Source organism: Lissotriton vulgaris, chromosome 8 (genome assembly GCF_964263255.1).
Source record: "Lissotriton vulgaris chromosome 8, aLisVul1.2, whole genome shotgun sequence".
Classification (NCBI taxonomy): domain Eukaryota; kingdom Metazoa; phylum Chordata; class Amphibia; order Caudata; family Salamandridae; genus Lissotriton; species Lissotriton vulgaris.
The window spans coordinates 95,847,907-95,865,350 of NC_141696.1; the positions used below are offsets into that span (position 1 = coordinate 95,847,907).

At 45.4% G+C, this 17,444-nt stretch overlaps 1 long non-coding RNA gene across 1 annotated transcript in view; it reads left to right on the forward strand.

Annotated features, from left to right (window-relative positions):
- The window catches only part of LOC147693512 (uncharacterized), a 64,647-nt gene extending 48,237 nt beyond the window's left edge, over positions 1-16,410 (forward strand). Inside the window, exon 3 of the long non-coding RNA XR_015299111.1 lies at positions 16,125-16,410. This is a non-coding gene — a long non-coding RNA (uncharacterized LOC147693512). The remainder of the gene's footprint in view (positions 1-16,124) is intronic.
- The last annotated feature ends 1,034 nt before the right edge of the window (positions 16,411-17,444 follow it).

Consider the following 17,444-nt stretch of genomic DNA (forward strand, 5'->3'; position numbering starts at 1 on the left):
GAATCTTAAGTCTGTGTTACAAACTGCCTGTGCTATGAGGCATGCATAGTGGTAATAAGAGTTATGTTCCATAATTGTTTGCAATTTCCCTTGTGTATGACCATAATACATTCGAGAAGGGACGCCTCTGCAGCAGTTTAATGATTTTTCTGAGATCTTCTTCAACTTTAACTTAAAAGATATAGCCACAGGGCTCCTATGGTGGACTTCGAACCCACGTGGAACCGGGTTCGAGTCTCTCACTCAACACCTTGTGATTTTGGGCAAATCACTGAATCTCTCGGTGCCAAACAAAATGAATGTGCTCGTCTGAAATACAATTGCAGCTCATGTAAAGCGCTCGGATACATTCGGGTCAAGTTCGTGCTATATAAAACTCCGGGGAAAAACCTGACTTGGTGCCATGAATAATTGTGAATGCGCCACTATTATGGGTTCCATAAATAATTGTGAATGCGCCGCTATTATGGGGTCAATAAATAATTGTGAATGCGCCGTTGTTGTGGGGTCAATAAAGAATTGTGAATGCGCCGCTAATATGGGTTCCATAAATAATTGTGAATGCGCCGCTATTATGGGGTCAATAAATAATTGTGAATGCGCCGCTGTTGTGGGGTCAATAAATAATTGTGAATGCGCCGCTATTATGGGGTCCATAAATAATTGTGAATGCGCCACTATTATGGGGTCCATAAATAAATGTGAATGCGCGACTATTGTGGGGTCCATAAATAAATGTGAATGCGCGACTATAATGGGGTGCATAAATAGGTGGGAGTGCGCTGCTATTACGCGTGTGGACGTCCTTTAATGTGCATTAGAACGTTACAAGCTTTCCTCTTTTCTTCTGCTTTCGGTTTTCTTTTTCATGGTCCATTCAGAGTCGATATTAGCTTCTGTGAGAACATCAGCTCTCTAGAGTGCTGAGAGCGGTTTAATAACCGTTAGTTGTTTTCGCCGTCGACTAGTTATGTACTGTTGTTATATGAGGAGGAATGCCTTCGCAGGAGAAATTATAATGGTTTTATTTTTAGCTGAATGTTGAAGTTTGATTTGCTGCTGGAAATACTCGTGACTGCCCTGTCGCATTGCATGTAGGTTCTAGGTTGTCTCTTAATGAACGATAGAATATTACAAGTTTAGTGAGTGCACGTGATGAATGTTGGGATAGGATCCACTTGGAAATCTTGGTATTTATAATTTCTCTATTCTCTTATGTGTTTCTTTTTTCCAGCCTTAAATAAATAACTCTGAGCTCCTATTTATTGAAGGTGTTATGTTACCAAGGGTATAAGAATGGTGGGAACCTCGACATAAGAAATATAGTGGGAACTCCATCGGAAAAATTCAGGGGCATATTACCAAGGGCCTTAGCGCCGCTTTAGCAGAATTTTTCCCGCTAAAGCGGCGATAATTTTATCGCCCAATTACCTAGCTGTCGCTAACACCAGTTAGCGACAGCTGGTAGGAGATAGTGATCATCTTGGAGCCCGCTTTGCATGTCAGCGATATTTATCGCTAATGACATGCAAAGTCACTAACATAGCTATCTCCTATTACCTACAAAGGCGTACTTTTGGAAATGTCCGCGCTAAGAGCGAACATCTCCAAAGGCTAACCCCTGCCCAGAGCAGTTCTTAGCCATGTTATCCAATGGTAGGTGGATAACATGGCTAAGAGCATTAGCTCGGTAATGCACAAATATCGCTGACTTTTCAGCAATATTCATGCATTTCGGCCGAATTTCATCGCTTTTGAGATAAACCTTGATAATAGCAATGTTTATCTGTGATAAAAATCGGCGGAGGTTGGCGATAATAATATTGTCGCTAACCGTGTTAAGCGATAATTATCGCTTAATCTTGGTAATATGCCCCTCAATTTTTCTGGTTGAACTGTATGTAGAGCTCAGCTCACTAACCTAAGGAAGAAGAGAATGTGAGGTTTTCACTCCATCACAATTGATATGTATGTCATGTAGGTGTAAATTCAGTATAGACCATGGAATCTCGAGTTTTCCTTTGTATATCTTTTCAATGTATTTGTAGATGTAACCCGTGTGAACCCAGGTGTGAGATTTGGTACTGACTCAGGGGGCAACTAGACCCATACTTTGGTTGGAGGGGGCAAACAAGTCAAGCACTGGTTAACGCTTCAAATAATGGAGCGTTGCTATCCTTGGACCAATTCAAGAAAACAGATTGATAAATTGAGCATTTTATACATGCTGATCAAACCTTCAAAGATAGAAATAGGAATATTTTAGTGGATGTGCGAATGTCCATAGGTAACTAACAAAGATCTTCAACAGATCTGGCAACAGCCAGAAATGTCCTTGCTGAATCTTCCACCAGCATCTACTACCCCTTACACTGTAAATGTGGCCAATGTACCTAGATTGTCGCTCCAGGCATTAGAACCCTCGAATGCTCCGAGGAATAAAGCCTGGTTCTGGCCGGGTACAAAAACAGGGTTTGCAGAGGTACTTTTTGCTGAATTTAAAATGGTAAGAAGAATCAATTTGATTGGCAGAGGCAGCAAAACCCTACAGGGTGATTGTGTGGAATTAACAGTTAAAACTCCATATTTAGCTCAAACTATCTTGAGGAGAGCAGAAAATACATTTGTCATGAGCCAGGGCATCAATGTAGTACCCCTGGGATACTTTATCAACCACCAAAGAACAGATAGGAGAGATTTTTATGATAATGTTTACCATACATATAACGTCCCGGTCTCTAACCGGTTTGATATTCTGCCCACTGTATGTTATGTTATGTTATAACTACTTATATAGCGCTCAGCTGCCCCAGCGAAGGGGCGTCCAGGCGCTTTACAGCAGATAAAGAGAAGCATACTACGGAAAGAACCAGTAAGGCATGTTCCTAAGGATTTTATTATTTTACGGGAAAGAGATGAGTCTTAACTGCCTTCCTAAAGGTCAGCAGTTCATCTAGTTCATGTATGTGGGTTGGTAATGAATTCCACAATTTTGCCACCAGATAGCGAAAGGAATGACCTCCTGCTCTGCAGGGTTCACCGGAGGCACCGTGACCAAATGCTGCCCCATCGAGCGCAATGTTCTAGAGGGAATGTATGGGGTCAGCAGGTTCTCCAGCATTTTAGGCATAGCTAGTTTCAGAATTTTAAAGGACAGACAGAGCGCTTTAAACTGAATCCTTTGTGCCATAGGGAGCAAGTGGAGGCTCCGGATGGTGTTGGCAGCAGAGCAAGACCGTGGAAGGCCAACTAGGGCCCTGGCAGCTGCATTCTGAATCCGTTGCATCCGGGTGATCTCGGCTTGATTGTGGAGGAAGTAGACTGACTAAATACGTCAAGTATGTAAGCCACACAAATGAGGGGTGGTAGTTCAAATGTGACACCGGATATACCTGTACATATTCCCAAATATTCAATAGACCTAGAGGCTTTCCAGCCTTTCCATGCCTAGAGAAAGGTTTACGCCCTCTATACATGGCACAAGGATTACCTCAGATAAGACCTTAATTCTAGAGACATTTCCCATAATTATAGATCCACCTAATAAAGTAAATGATATGAACAACATAGGTAATAGTAGTAGAGGTCTTTGCCAGGTTCTATTTTGGAACGTGGTATGTATTCGATCTAAGCTTACCAATCCCTTATGGTTAGATTTCATAAGGAAATTTAAGATATTATGCCTCCAGGAAACCTGGGAGGAGAACACTATGCATATCAACAGTATAAAACATTTCATACCGCTGCAGTACCATCGACCCACGGGAGAAATAAGGGCGGCCTATGCATATATGTATCCAACCATGTAAATGCACAAAAAAAGATTGAATTGAAGAAATCAGAAGTTTATTACCCAATTGTGAAATTTGACATTGATAAAATGCATTGTAAAGCTCTGTTGATTTTTTTTATAATAATGTCCTATCAAACCAGATTGTGGGGGTACTAGGGAATTTTGAGTAGTGACCTGAGTTTTATACAGAACGACAATGTAAAAGATGTTTGCGCCATTTGGGGAAGGGATTTTAACTCTGCCTTGTGCCTGCTTACCTAGTGGAACATTTTTGGAATCACGTCTGATGATGGGACGAATTTTATACATTTCTCACACACAATCTTTGGCAAATATTTAAATGAAATAATATTTGCGCTTGATCTTGTTTTCCCCAATGATTTATGGTCCCTGTTAGTCCCCTTCAGAACTACATTTAGCAGAAGAGGTATATGTTCAACCATTGATTTTATCCTTCTGTCAAACAGGCATTTAAGCAGGCTTAAAAGCTTTACCATCCATAAAAATGCCACGAGTGATCACTTTCCATCAAGTATTACTTTTTTACTCCCAAGCAATATGATATATACTAAGGTTAAATCAGGTCATATTGTTCAAAACTTAGTTCTGAACAAAACTAATGTATTCTCTGTGCTGGCCTATGGCGGACTCGACTGAATTGTCAAGGTCACTACAAATAAACTGTAATTCCGCCTCTTTAGTTGGCCTTGAAGAGACTACCCCAATGCTGAAATTTTAAACTCTTTCACACAGATCTCATATGGCTGAGATACCCGCCACCCCCTCTCAACACAATCCCCAAGGATGGGACACCGGAAACGGTTCTGAACTTTTGGAAGACGGGAGGGAGTGACCCTCCCGGCCGTATTTATTAAAATATGAAACAAAATAAAAACATTAAAATAACAGTTTCATATTAATGTACAATTTCATTTTCCACATTGCGATGTTTGGCTAACCTTAACATATTCTCTAATACAAAGGTTCTCCTAGCCGAACTAACATCCTACAAAACATTTAACTTGAAATTGTACATCCTAACGTTTAAGGGCCAACGGCAAGGTCGTAACCGGTGTCAAGATCCCTAAACCAGACATATCCCCCTCACTTGTGAGGGGCGACCGCACAGAGGTGTACCTCAAGTGCATTTACCAATTTCCCTTGACTTGACGGGGGCCCCAATAAACTCGACGCCATTTAAAGGTCGTCCGAGGACTCGTGTGAGGTATCTAGAAGGTAGCGTAGACCCCCTCCCAAACCCCACACAACTTACCACATCTGCCGTCGCAGATGTCCTGGCCCCGGGAAATTCCCCAGGAGGGGGCTGTAGCCCCTCCTACCCAGGAAGGGGCCTTGACCGCCTTTCCTTTTCTTTCGGCGGCCCATCCTTAGAAGGGACCGCCTCCCCGTTGAGGGGCCAATGGCCACCTCCCTTGAGCGCTCCCATCCGTAATGGGTGACGCCCACCCATAGGGATCTTCCAATTACTGCTCACCGATCATGACCTTACCGCCCGACCAAAATAAATACGACAATTCTAACTAAATTACTAAATGACTAAATTACTAAAAGACAGTAACAATTACCACTTATTAAAAGGCATGATTACTGATCAACACTAGTGCATCATTACTATATTTGCAAAACATACTACAATTTGACCATTCTTTATTGCATATTCAAAGTTATCACGACAATCATCACAACCTGCAAAAAATTAGCGTTACCACATCAAACTTTATTCAAAACCACTTGCTGTCCTCAGGGGCTGGTGGGTGGGTCAAAATTGGCTCTTCGTTCCGTCTCGAGCTCACGTGCAGCGAGGAGGTGCAGCTTTAGAGCACAGGAACAAGAGGATGCTTTCTTGGCTTGTTGCTCCTTTTATCCGTCTTCAGGGCGGGCGTAAACCCGCCCCTGCCTGCCCCAAAGGGCGTGGCCGGCCGCGTCAGTGTCTAGGCCAGCCCACTCCAGGGCGGGAAAAGAGCGCGCCCCGGCTACGCCGCTTCGGGCATACCAACCGAGACTCGCCTCCCGCCCAAGATGGCTTCCCGGGGGGATCGTGGTACTCCGCCATACGTTCGGGGGGACCGAATGGTCGCCCCTTTCCATATGGCTGAGATACCCGCCACCCCCTCTCAACACAATCCCCAAGGATGGGACACCGGAAACGGTTCTGAACTTTTGGAAGACGGGAGGGAGTGACCCTCCCGGCCGTATTTATTAAAATATGAAACAAAATAAAAACATTAAAATAACAGTTTCATATTAATGTACAATTTCATTTTCCACATTGCGATGTTTGGCTAACCTTAACATATTCTCTAATACAAAGGTTCTCCTAGCCGAACTAACATCCTACAAAACATTTAACTTGAAATTGTACATCCTAACGTTTAAGGGCCAACGGCAAGGTCGTAACCGGTGTCAAGATCGCTAAACCAGACATATCCCCCTCACTTGTGAGGGGCGACCGCACAGAGGTGTACCTCAAGTGCATTTACCAATTTCCCTTGACTTGACGGGGGCCCCAATAAACTCGACGCCATTTAAAGGTCGTCCGAGGACTCGTGTGAGGTATCTAGAAGGTAGCGTAGACCCCCTCCCAAACCCCACACAACTTACCACATCTGCCGTCGCAGATGTCCTGGCCCCGGGAAATTCCCCAGAAGGGGGCTGTAGCCCCTCCTACCCAGGAAGGGGCCTTGACCGCCTTTCCTTTTCTTTCGGCGGCCCATCCTTAGAAGGGACCGCCTCCCCGTTGAGGGGCCGATGGCCACCTCCCTTGAGCGCTCCCATCCGTAATGGGTGACGCCCACCCATAGGGATCTTCCAATTACTGCTCACCGATCATGACCTTACCGCCACAGGCCGGATAGTTGACCGGCTATCCGGACCCCCCACAACACTCCTGCCTAAAGGTCATGTAATAAAGTTTTTAACCAAGCTATCATGTCTCCTATGAGTAACTCGTTCCCCATCCGAGACAAATGAACACCATCCCCCAAATACATACTGTCCCCTTTAATACAACCATGCGAAATAGAATGCAGTGTACTTGAACGGAACAGTCTACTCACTTTATTATTAATTTTCCTTACTGAATGATTCAGAGCAGAGACCGAAAGAGCCCCCCGCCACACTTTCCGTGGGATCATATGGGACCATGCAATTGTGCACCCTGGAACTCTTCTCGCTAACCAACTTACCGTGGAAAGCATCGCCTCAAGAAGAAGTCGTCTACCAGTGGTCACCAAATCATTGCCCCCAAGATGTACTATGACTACAGACGGCGGTGACCTTGTCCGCCCTAACAAACCGTCGAAAAATGATGGAAACTGGTCAATACAGAGCCCGCCCTTTCCGTAGAAGGACACCCTGTACCCGTATTCCCCAGCCACGTGAATCATGTCACCTGCTTTGAATACGTCCGCGGCACGCCTCACGTATGAGTGGCCCACGACCCACACCTCCTTTTTCGCAGCCGGTGATGTCTGACCGCTGCCCCGGTGTTGAGTCGACTGCACAGTCCGCCCCGCCTCGTAGGCTTGCGCAACTGAAACCAAACAAAAACAAGAAGCGTGAGTACATCATTACAGCTTCACAACATGTGCAACCGCACATACCTTTTATAACAATTCGAGGACCAACGCCCCACACGTTTTACTTGATCGACATTCAGACCCCTGGCTGTAGCCTCGGTAGCAGCCCCTATCCGAAAGGAATGGGTCCCAAACTCGCCGGGGTTCATGCCCGCGGCAGAAATCGACATCGCAAGCACCCGCTGAAACTGAAACCTCGTCAGTGGGGTGGCGTCAGCGTGTCTCAACAAGGTCCCCCCCCATGATGCCACCCTTTGCGCTAAATATTCCTCAACGCAACCCACCGGGCACATGGACGACCCGGGAATCCTTTGTATCATTATGCAGTCCCCCATCGAACCCTGATCGGTCTTGGACTTGACAAATGAGACAGTCATTGTCTCCCCCCTGACCTGAACGTGCTTTCGGCACAGTCCCCCCATGGTATCCTGCTTGTTCCTTGCCACTAGTTTGCTTACCCGCATAGCCCCATGGAATGCTAGCACAAAAGCGGCTCGGAATAACACTGCTTCATACTGGGATGAACACGTTGCAGGAAGTACAGATAACAACAAAGCCAACCTGTCCAGACCTATCGGGCGCCTTTCATCTACTCTGCGACCCTCAAGGCGTTGCCACCCACGTAGCGCTTTTTGCACAACGAAAGACGCAGTCGGGTCCTGGATCCCATGAGCCCTTGCCATAAAGGAAATGGCGGCCCGATGCCTCTGGGCCGTAGCCACTGATTTGCCTGCCTGATGTAAGGACAGCAGAAAATCCACTACTAGTTCTTCCTGGCCCCAAAGCTCCCTCCTAGCATCCCCCACAAAGGCCCAGTAGGATCGGAACGCCCCTTGGTATGCCTTCCTCGTCCTGGGTGCTAAACTCTCTCCCACGAGGTTCTGTAATTCGGGGCACCGAGAGACCAGAGAGCTTCGGGGAAGGGTGCCGCCACCGGGTCCGCTGTGGGCAGAAAACCCCAGAAGGCCTGCATACGAAAACGAGAAAGCGCATCAGCTGCTTTATTCATTACCCCTGGCACATGTCTTGCTTTGAATAGTACGTTCAACTGCATACACAATAACACAATTTCTTTGAGCAATCTCAGAATCCATTTGCATCGTGCTGCCTGGCTGTTGATACACTCAACCACGGTCATGTTATCAGACCAAAACACCACAGAGTGATCTCTGAACCCTTCGGGCCAAGTTTTCAGGGCCACAAGAATGGGAAAAAGTTCCAAAAAGGCAATGTTACTTGTCAGTCCACACTCATGCCACCATAACGGCCATTTTTGAGCCGACCATCGTGTGCCGAATATGGCACCAAAACCAGTGCTCCCTGCCGAATCTGTCCACAGCCCCAGCTCCTCGGAGGACACCGCCGGTTTGTTCCAGACAATTCGACCATTGAAATCCGCCAGAAATGCCAACCAAATGCGCATGTCCTGACGAACCTCTGCCGATAACCGTGTGCGATGATGACCCTCCTTCAGGCCGACCATGGCTTGAGCGATCGAGCGGGAAAAGGGGGCGGGCCATCGGCATGACTCTCAGGGCAAAATTCAGCTGTCCCACCAATTGTTGCAACTGATGCAGCCTGACCTTGGACTCGCTAATACAAGCTTCCAGGGCAGCCCTGAATCTTATCACCTTCTCTTTAGGTAATCTAAAACAACCTTCCACAGAGTCGAGTTCGATCCCCAGGAACTCGAGGCAAGTCGAGGGACCCACAGTCTTACCTGGTGCCAATGGCACACCGAAATGGTTCATTAAAGTACAAAATTCATTCAAAGCCTGTCCACATTCCGGACCCCCGGCCGCCCCCAGAAACAAAAAATCATCGAGATAATGCATGACATGCTGTAAACCCGTCTTCTTTGTGAAGACCCATTGCAGAAAACAACTGAACTGTTCAAAATATGCACAAGAAATAGAGCAACCCATTGGCATACATCTATCCATGTAATACTGACCCTGAAACATGAAACCAAGGAGACGCTGATCGTCTGGGTGTACCGGGAGCAACCGGAACGCTGACTCAATATCTGACTTTGCCATCAGCGCCCCGGGCCCTAGGCGATTCAACATGGCCACGGCCTCATCGAAAGATGCGTACCGCACCGAACACACATCCGGGTCTATTGCATCATTTACGGACAGACCACGTGGGGCTGATAAATTATGTATCAGTCGGAACTCACCCGGGTCCTTCTTAGGGACCACCCCCAAAGGAGAACAAACAAAGTTAGCACACGGTGGCTCATCAAATGGACCGGCGACTCGACCTCGAGTAACCTCTTTCCCAATCTTTTCCTGTACCACGGTCGTATGTTGCAAGACCGATATTTGATTTTTACATTTTCTTACACCCCGAAACTCCCCCACTGGGATGCGGAAACCATATGAAAACCCGTTCCTCAACACCCCAGCGGAAGCGTGATCCGGGTATTCGCTGAGCCAAGGAATCATTGCCATGGTATCAACCGGAGTAGGTAAAGGCGCCCCTCGGACTATTTTAGACCTGTTTGGCGCCTCCTCTCCCCCCGTTATCACCCGTTTTGGCTCTGCACATGGACTCCAGATGGGATGGCTGCCCACACCCTCCACATTCGTGACGGAATTTACATGACCCCTGGGGCCTTGTACATTTACCTCTGTTGAAGTTCCAACAAATCCCCCTTTTACCTGTGTTGCCGTTCGGCCTCGAGTTGTATTCGTTACCTGTACCTGATCGAAAGGGGGTCCCGGCATATTGGCGGGAGGATTCACCCCCGCTACTCCCTACTAATGGTACTTTTAACATACCAGTACTCTCCATTTTTGACCATGAAACAGAATCGTAACAATCCCAAGTTAAGTTTTTATCGTGTTCCTTTGCTTTTCTAAAAATATTATCGTAACAGAACCACTGATTGCCCCCATATGATACGGAATATTCCATGATCCGTGTCTGGTATATCGGCAATTCGGACAGCAACTCGGGTCTACGTTCGCCCATGATGGAGGTAAAAACTCCCCACGCCTTCCCCCAAGTGCCAATGTTTTCATCAACTTTAAAGGCGGCCATCTTTGCGCGCCAAACACTCGGATGCATGAGCTCCTTTTGGCTCTTAACATGCTCCATCTCATAATGATCGGTAAGCAACGAGAAGATGTTTATATACTCATTTGCCCATATCTTCTCCTTAATAGCCAGAGGGACATGTTGACCCAACTTTTCCCTTCGTGAAGGTGCAGACTCATCCCTCGCAATCGGCAATGGCCGCTTACCTGAACCGGAAGCTGTATCTGCGGCTGGACCTGTTCCTGGTGGTTTTTCTACTGCCGCAGCCGGCGTGATAACTGGCGATGATGTCTTCGCCGCCTCCCTCGTTTCACGCAGTTGCTTCATCAACACCCGTGCGTCGTCAGCCGTGGCGCCCTCGCTTTCTTTCCCCAACCACGCTGCTAATTGTGCAGCCAGCTCGGGCGGCATATCCCCCCCGAACACGGGGGTGATCACCACGGGAATCGGATTCCCCTCTGCCGGCACCGGAGTTGGCTTTTCGAGTGGGGCACAGGGAACCGGGATGTCCCCCCCAGCTGCTCCTCTTCTGGGCCTCCTGCCTTTTCCTCCCGGAGCTGCTCCTGCCAAAGGTCGTTTCGGTCCCCCTTCCCCGTCTCTATCCGCCATCCGTTTCTTCAGATCGGTCACTTCTTTCATGAGTATACGCAGCATCTGGTCGGTAGTCATTCGCTTTCCGACTTTCTTAGGCATTCTCCGACAGAGTATCTGCAAGACAAAAAGACAGATTACCACGCTCAAAATTGGCTCTTCGTTCCGTCTCGAGCTCACGTGCAGCGAGGAGGTGCAGCTTTAGAGCACAGGAACAAGAGGATGCTTTCTTGGCTTGTTGCTCCTTTTATCCGTCTTCAGGGCGGGCGTAAACCCGCCCCTGCCTGCCCCAAAGGGCGTGGCCGGCCGCGTCAGTGTCTAGGCCAGCCCACTCCAGGGCGGGAAAAGAGCGCGCCCCGGCTACGCCGCTTCGGGCATACCAGCCGAGACTCGCCTCCCGCCCAAGATGGCTTCCCGGGGGGATCGTGGTACTCCGCCATACGTTCGGGGGGACCGAATGGTCGCCCCTTTCCAAGAGATGTTAAAAAGGCCTTAATAGTGGAGAACAGTAAACAAGGCTGGATCAATGCCAAATGCACTAAAGCATATAGTAAACTGAAACACGCTTTCCACAAGCCTACTAGAAATTTACAAGAAATTAAAATGGCACAGGGGATTATAAAAGTGCCCTTAAAGAATGCAAAGGCGCATTAAGAGAAGAATCATGGACAGCACTGCACAAAGCCACTTTAACCAAAGATAATACGGCCTTTTGGAAGTCAGTAAATGCCCTTTTTCTAGCCCCTCGAGATATACCAACCCTAGAGATAGCTAATACCGAGAACCAATGAGTAGACCATTATTCATTCGAATTAGTATAATAACAATGTATATGAGACATGAAGGTTTACGTCAGAATAATTTCATGAGATATCTCCACTCAATTACCATCATATAGAAGTACATTTTACCTTAGCAGAGGTCAACTGTATCCTTCTTGCAAGTTTGGATGGGGCAGCTCCCAGCCCTGACGGAGTCCCTGTAGACCTTTATAAATCAAATTTGTCCCTATGGGGCCATCAGCTAGCACAAGTAATAGCAGCATGCATGTTGCTCCTCCGGCTTCATAATAACTTAGTCGGAATCAACATTGGTCCTAATTTTTAAGAAAGGAGACCGTCATAACCCTGCATGCTATCGACCAATATCATTGCGAGATTCCTTGGTTAAGGTGGTGTGACGCATTATACTGAAACGATTACAGGATTGGGCTGAAGACAATGGCATCATAACTGAGCTACAATTTGGTGTCCGACAGGGCCTAGGCACGGTCCAGCAGGGACTATTCTTAAACATCTGTTTGGGAAAGTGCACACTAGCCAAACAGGTAGCCTCTATCTGGCATTTGTAGATTTAACTGCAACCTTTGACTGTGTCATAGGTGACAAACTATGGAAATATCTTAGAAGATATGGGTGTGGAAACCCCACTTATTCATTTCTTGAGGCAGCAAAGTTTGTTATGGGACCAGTGTGAAGTGTACGGCTATTTTCAAAATATGGAGAGAGAAGAAAAAGGATGTGTTTAGCAAATTTTTTATTTACATTGTATAATAATGAATTAGGTCAAGTCATAGCAAATCAGTGCTAGGACCTGCCACAAATCGATAAGTGTACTATACCCACCCTACTGTATGCACACAATGCTGTTTTGATGTTGCAGATGCAATTGGGGATCAAAGGCTTGTGACTAGTTTTTCCACATTTATGCATAATTTGTGCTTTAGAGTGAATACCGCTGACACTTTTCTCATGAAATGTGGGAAAGATAATATGAAATGTGGAGACATATTTATTGAACATAATAAGGTTGAATTTACCAAGAGATTTTCTTATTTAGGCACTAGGCAACATGGTTCCAGGCTGTTCAAGCAAGACAATTATTATTTATGAAAGTTATTGCTACACTAGCCAACTTTGCCATTAAACTGGGAAGATGACCGGTCATCCAAATATTACATATCTGTAAAGCAAAATATGTCTCTATGGAAATCTAGAGTGCAGGCATCTGGGGCTGTGTAACAATCAACCCCTGCCGTCAGTTAAGAATGGCTTTTTTAGATTTTTGTTGGCAGACCAAAGTGGTACATCTACTCATATATGTCATTCTGAACCAGGAATGCTGCATATATCCAACCTTATAAAAATACAACCCATTTTATCATTGCACAGGATATGGTCCACCTCTAAAACCAGATGTAATCGGAATATTCTAAATGATAGCTTAAAATTACAACAGGCTTCTCGTATGTCATTGTTAACCCCTTCGATGCTCATGACTAGCTGAGCTCGTCATGAGGTACACCTCTCGTGAAAGGGGATTCAATAACTTTCAGCACAGGAGGGGGATCAGCTGAGCACCCAAGGTGTTAAAATATGTCAAAAATGTTATGAAAGATCTTGGGCATCCAGAATACTTTGACAACCCTGGTACCATAATTACAGTTTCGATAAATAATCTAAAAATAAGTTGTTAGAAGCTCCTTGAGACACACAGATTCCCAACTGAAATATTAAAGCCAACGATATAGATGAATCAACTGATGTTGACCACCTACATCATTCAGACTATCTAAAAACCATCTTAGGTGGTTATGACAGAATGGTGTTAACTCATTTTAGACTGGGAATCTTTCATAGGCTAATCAGTTTCCCAATCACGAATGATTGGTCTAGTATCATGACCATGTGCCCATGTGATGATAAGTCTCTGCAAACAACAAGGCATGTTCTTTTATTTTTTTATTTTCTTCTTCACCAAGAAAGAGGTGGAGTTTACCAATTTTAAGCTTGCGTGGTCCTAGACAATGTCACCCTGTGTTTTTAGTGTTACAATTTTTAGAGAACAGGCATTTCACAAGGTCTATAGCTTCATTCTTAAAAAGTGTAATTAAATACAGAAAAACTATTTATATATGAATTTCTCATAATATGTTATTTACAGAAGGTTTCTTTTTAAGCATGTTATGCTTAGTATTTTTAGTGAGTTTCCTTTAATGTTGAACTGTTTATAATATTATTTATTAGCATGTGTGTTTATGATTGTATTGCAAAACTCAATTAAAGCTTATTTGAATTGAATTGAGAACCAAAGAATAAACTAACAAAGGCTTCCTTACCTGTAAAAGTGTTATGTAAAGGGTGAGGCCTAAAATTGACACAACAACTGACAAACTGATCTGTAGCCAAATCGAGCAGAGGGTTTTGTTTGCGCTAAGAGCCGGTGTAAATGTAAAATGTAAATGCCATTGGTAAAGCGCACAGCTACCTCCAACTGAGGTGTCCCGGTGCTGTCCGTATACCGCTTAGGAACCCTTCCTAGTTTTCCCTCTGGAATGTCCACTCCTGGGCAACCCCAAGGTGAAGCTATACAAAAGGGGGTGGTAATGGACGGAGCATCTGAATCAATCAAACACTCACACCCAGTCAAAAGATGTGGGTTTAATCCATCACTGTTCTTTAGCCCACTCTGCCACCCCAGTTCAGACATGGCTATATGCAAATCAGTCTGACCCTGTGCCTCATGGGAACAGTCCAGCCCGAACTGCCAAGTCATGTCTTCCCTGGACCGGAAACAAGCTTCCGAGGACCGGTTTCTGGAATTCCAGCCATCTTCAGCCCGGCTTGCTTGAATGCAGTGGCAAAGTGAGCAAGGGACTCACGTCTGAGCATACCCTGCCACACTTATGGCGGCTAAAAGTGGCACAAAAGGGGGTGGTAATGGACGGAGCATTTGAATCAATCAAACACTCACACCCAGTCAAAAGATCTGGGTTTAATCCATCACCGTTCTTTAGCCCACTCTGCCACCCCAGTTCAGACATGGCTAAATGCAAATCAGTCTGACCCTGTGCCTCATGGGAACAGTCCAGCCCGAACTGCCAAGCCATGTCTTCCCTGGACTGGAAACAAGCTTCTGAGGACCGGTTTCTGGCATTCCAGCCGTCTTCAGCCCAGCTTGCTTGAATCCAGTGGCAAAGTGAGCAAGGGACTCACGTCTGAGCATACCCTGCCACACTTATGGCGGCCAAAAGCGGTACAAAAGGGGGTGGTAATGGACAGAGTATCTGAATCAGTCCATCACCACCCCCTTTTATACCCCAAGGTGAAGCCAGCCAGCGCTGTTGGGGCCGTTGTGGAGATTAAGCAAGCTATTGCCCAGAGTTGCAGAGTGGGACCCATGATTAGAATAGGCACCGAGGCGAGAATTATCAGGTCCAAGGAAATTGAGCCCAAGACCCGCCGAGGTGGGTATTGAACCCTGGTCCCGGACTTGAGCATTGTGAGACTCACCCACTCTTAGGTGAATATAAAATTAAGATAAAGACTTGAACAACCTTATTGCTTTCAGTGGAGGAGGACTACACGGCGCCCTGTTCATTTAACTTGATGCAGTTTGTGACTACCTGGTTAAACACACAGACTTTGGAAGGGATCACATTAACCACATGCGCTGTCTATAGCATAAAATAATACATTCCACTCCAATTACTTTAACTTGTATTCAAAGTGTATACCTTGCATTTCATATGCATTTACCTGAAGGCAGAAAGGCCCACAAAACCGTTGGAGTATTTTGTTCCCATGTAGGCTCTCACTCTCACATTCAGGGTGACAGTTCCCATATTTAATGTACTTCATTTTCTGGAAGACCTGCAAAGTTCTTTGTAAAAGGATGTCACTGCACTCCATCTGCAGCTCAGCCCTTTTAGCCCGGTCTAAAACACACGACGAGGGTGGCTGAAGCCCTTTTAGCCCAAAGGGCATTGCATACCTGTACTAACTACATAGTGCATAATGTCTGACTGTCTCCACATCATCAATACTTACTGGGAAAGAAGCTTGCTGTTGGATTTCTTAAAATCCTAAGGGGAGGTTTGAGCTACAGAAATTGGAATGCTTTGGGGGCTTTTCCAATAATACATGTTGTTGATGAATTTGTGATGTGTCATATTTTGCAAACTGAGATATTGGATATTGCTTTTGTCACTCTCTCCCTCAATTCTGTTAGGAAAATAAAGTTGGATATTATAATATAGGAACGTTTCTGTATGAGAAATAAGAATGACTCATGAGATTTGTGTTAATTCCTTGCAGCCCTGAAGAAGTGTCCATAAAGGAAACGAAACACGTGCTGGCTTTTAAGACGTATTTCAACAATTTGTCCAATGCAATAGATTTACAGAATAGCTATTCAAGATATTTTGTCTGAAGAATATTGGAACATTGCAGATCTTCTGTAGTGCTATTCCCAAGAACCTGGTGTCAAAAATCATTTGAATGATACTTCTTGTTTGATCACATTTTGGAATTCTGTTGTACTGTCATGTACTAAAAATTTCATATGAAACAATTGGGTATTAAATAAATGTGTGTGATTTCATGTGTTCTTTGGCATGTATTTTTTCTTTTTTTTCTCCCAACAGTGGGTGTGAGCCAGCATGATGCTTCATACATCCTTAACCCAATTAAGTTATATAGATATTTTATATAAAGCAAAGTCTTTAAGCATATGATTAGCACAGTGTCACCCTCATCAAGCTGTAAAATGAGAAAATCTGTTTACCACTCCATGCACGTTATTAAAGCTTTGGATTGGTAAATACCATACAGGCCAGCCTTAAATGTGTAAAAACAACCACTGACCTGTGTTTCACCATCATTATAGCTCTTCAGATGTTTAACTTTGTCTACGAAGAAGAGGGAACACACAGTAAAAGCCTGGGAGCCTGGGCACTCCCCAGTAGGTAGTTATCGTTAGGACCTTGTTTCTATTCCAAAAACCTTTGTTCTTTAGCCAATATCTTTAGCACCATTTGATGAATCTTTGAGAAATTTTCAAAAGTAATGGGGTGCTCCGGCCAGGTCCTGTACTGAAAGCTTTGGGGTGATTCTTTGAACGGGGCTGAGGAGAAAGGGGGTCCAAAAACCTGTTTTCTACATGTTAATGTCCATAGGACACTTTTGTTGCAGGTACAGCCCGAACTGCTGAACAGAATTACACTAAATTTGGCAGAGAGGTAGCTCTTGGTCTAGTGTGCACTCTTTGCTTTAACTGCTGTAAATCTGATAAGTAGTTCCTGGTAAAATGTTATGTAAAAATATTAGTATCTGGCCACCGTAGTGGATCTTCAAACACTTCCGAGGGCCCAAAAAGCCTTTTTTTCAAAAAATAATTTGGCAGTATTCACATAGGGTCCCTGAGTCGCGCCAAAAAATAAGCGCGGTCTCCAGCGCTTTGTTTCTTTTAAGCCCGCGTATGGGCCAGGTCCTGGGGGCAATGATTAAATATTATGCAGGGGCATGCGGGGGCCTCTACTGCCCCAGTAACCGTCACCTCCCTGGGGCTTTTTTAATAATGTGCAGGGGGCAAGTGGCCCCACTGGAGCAATGGGGACCACCACCATCCGAGGGCTT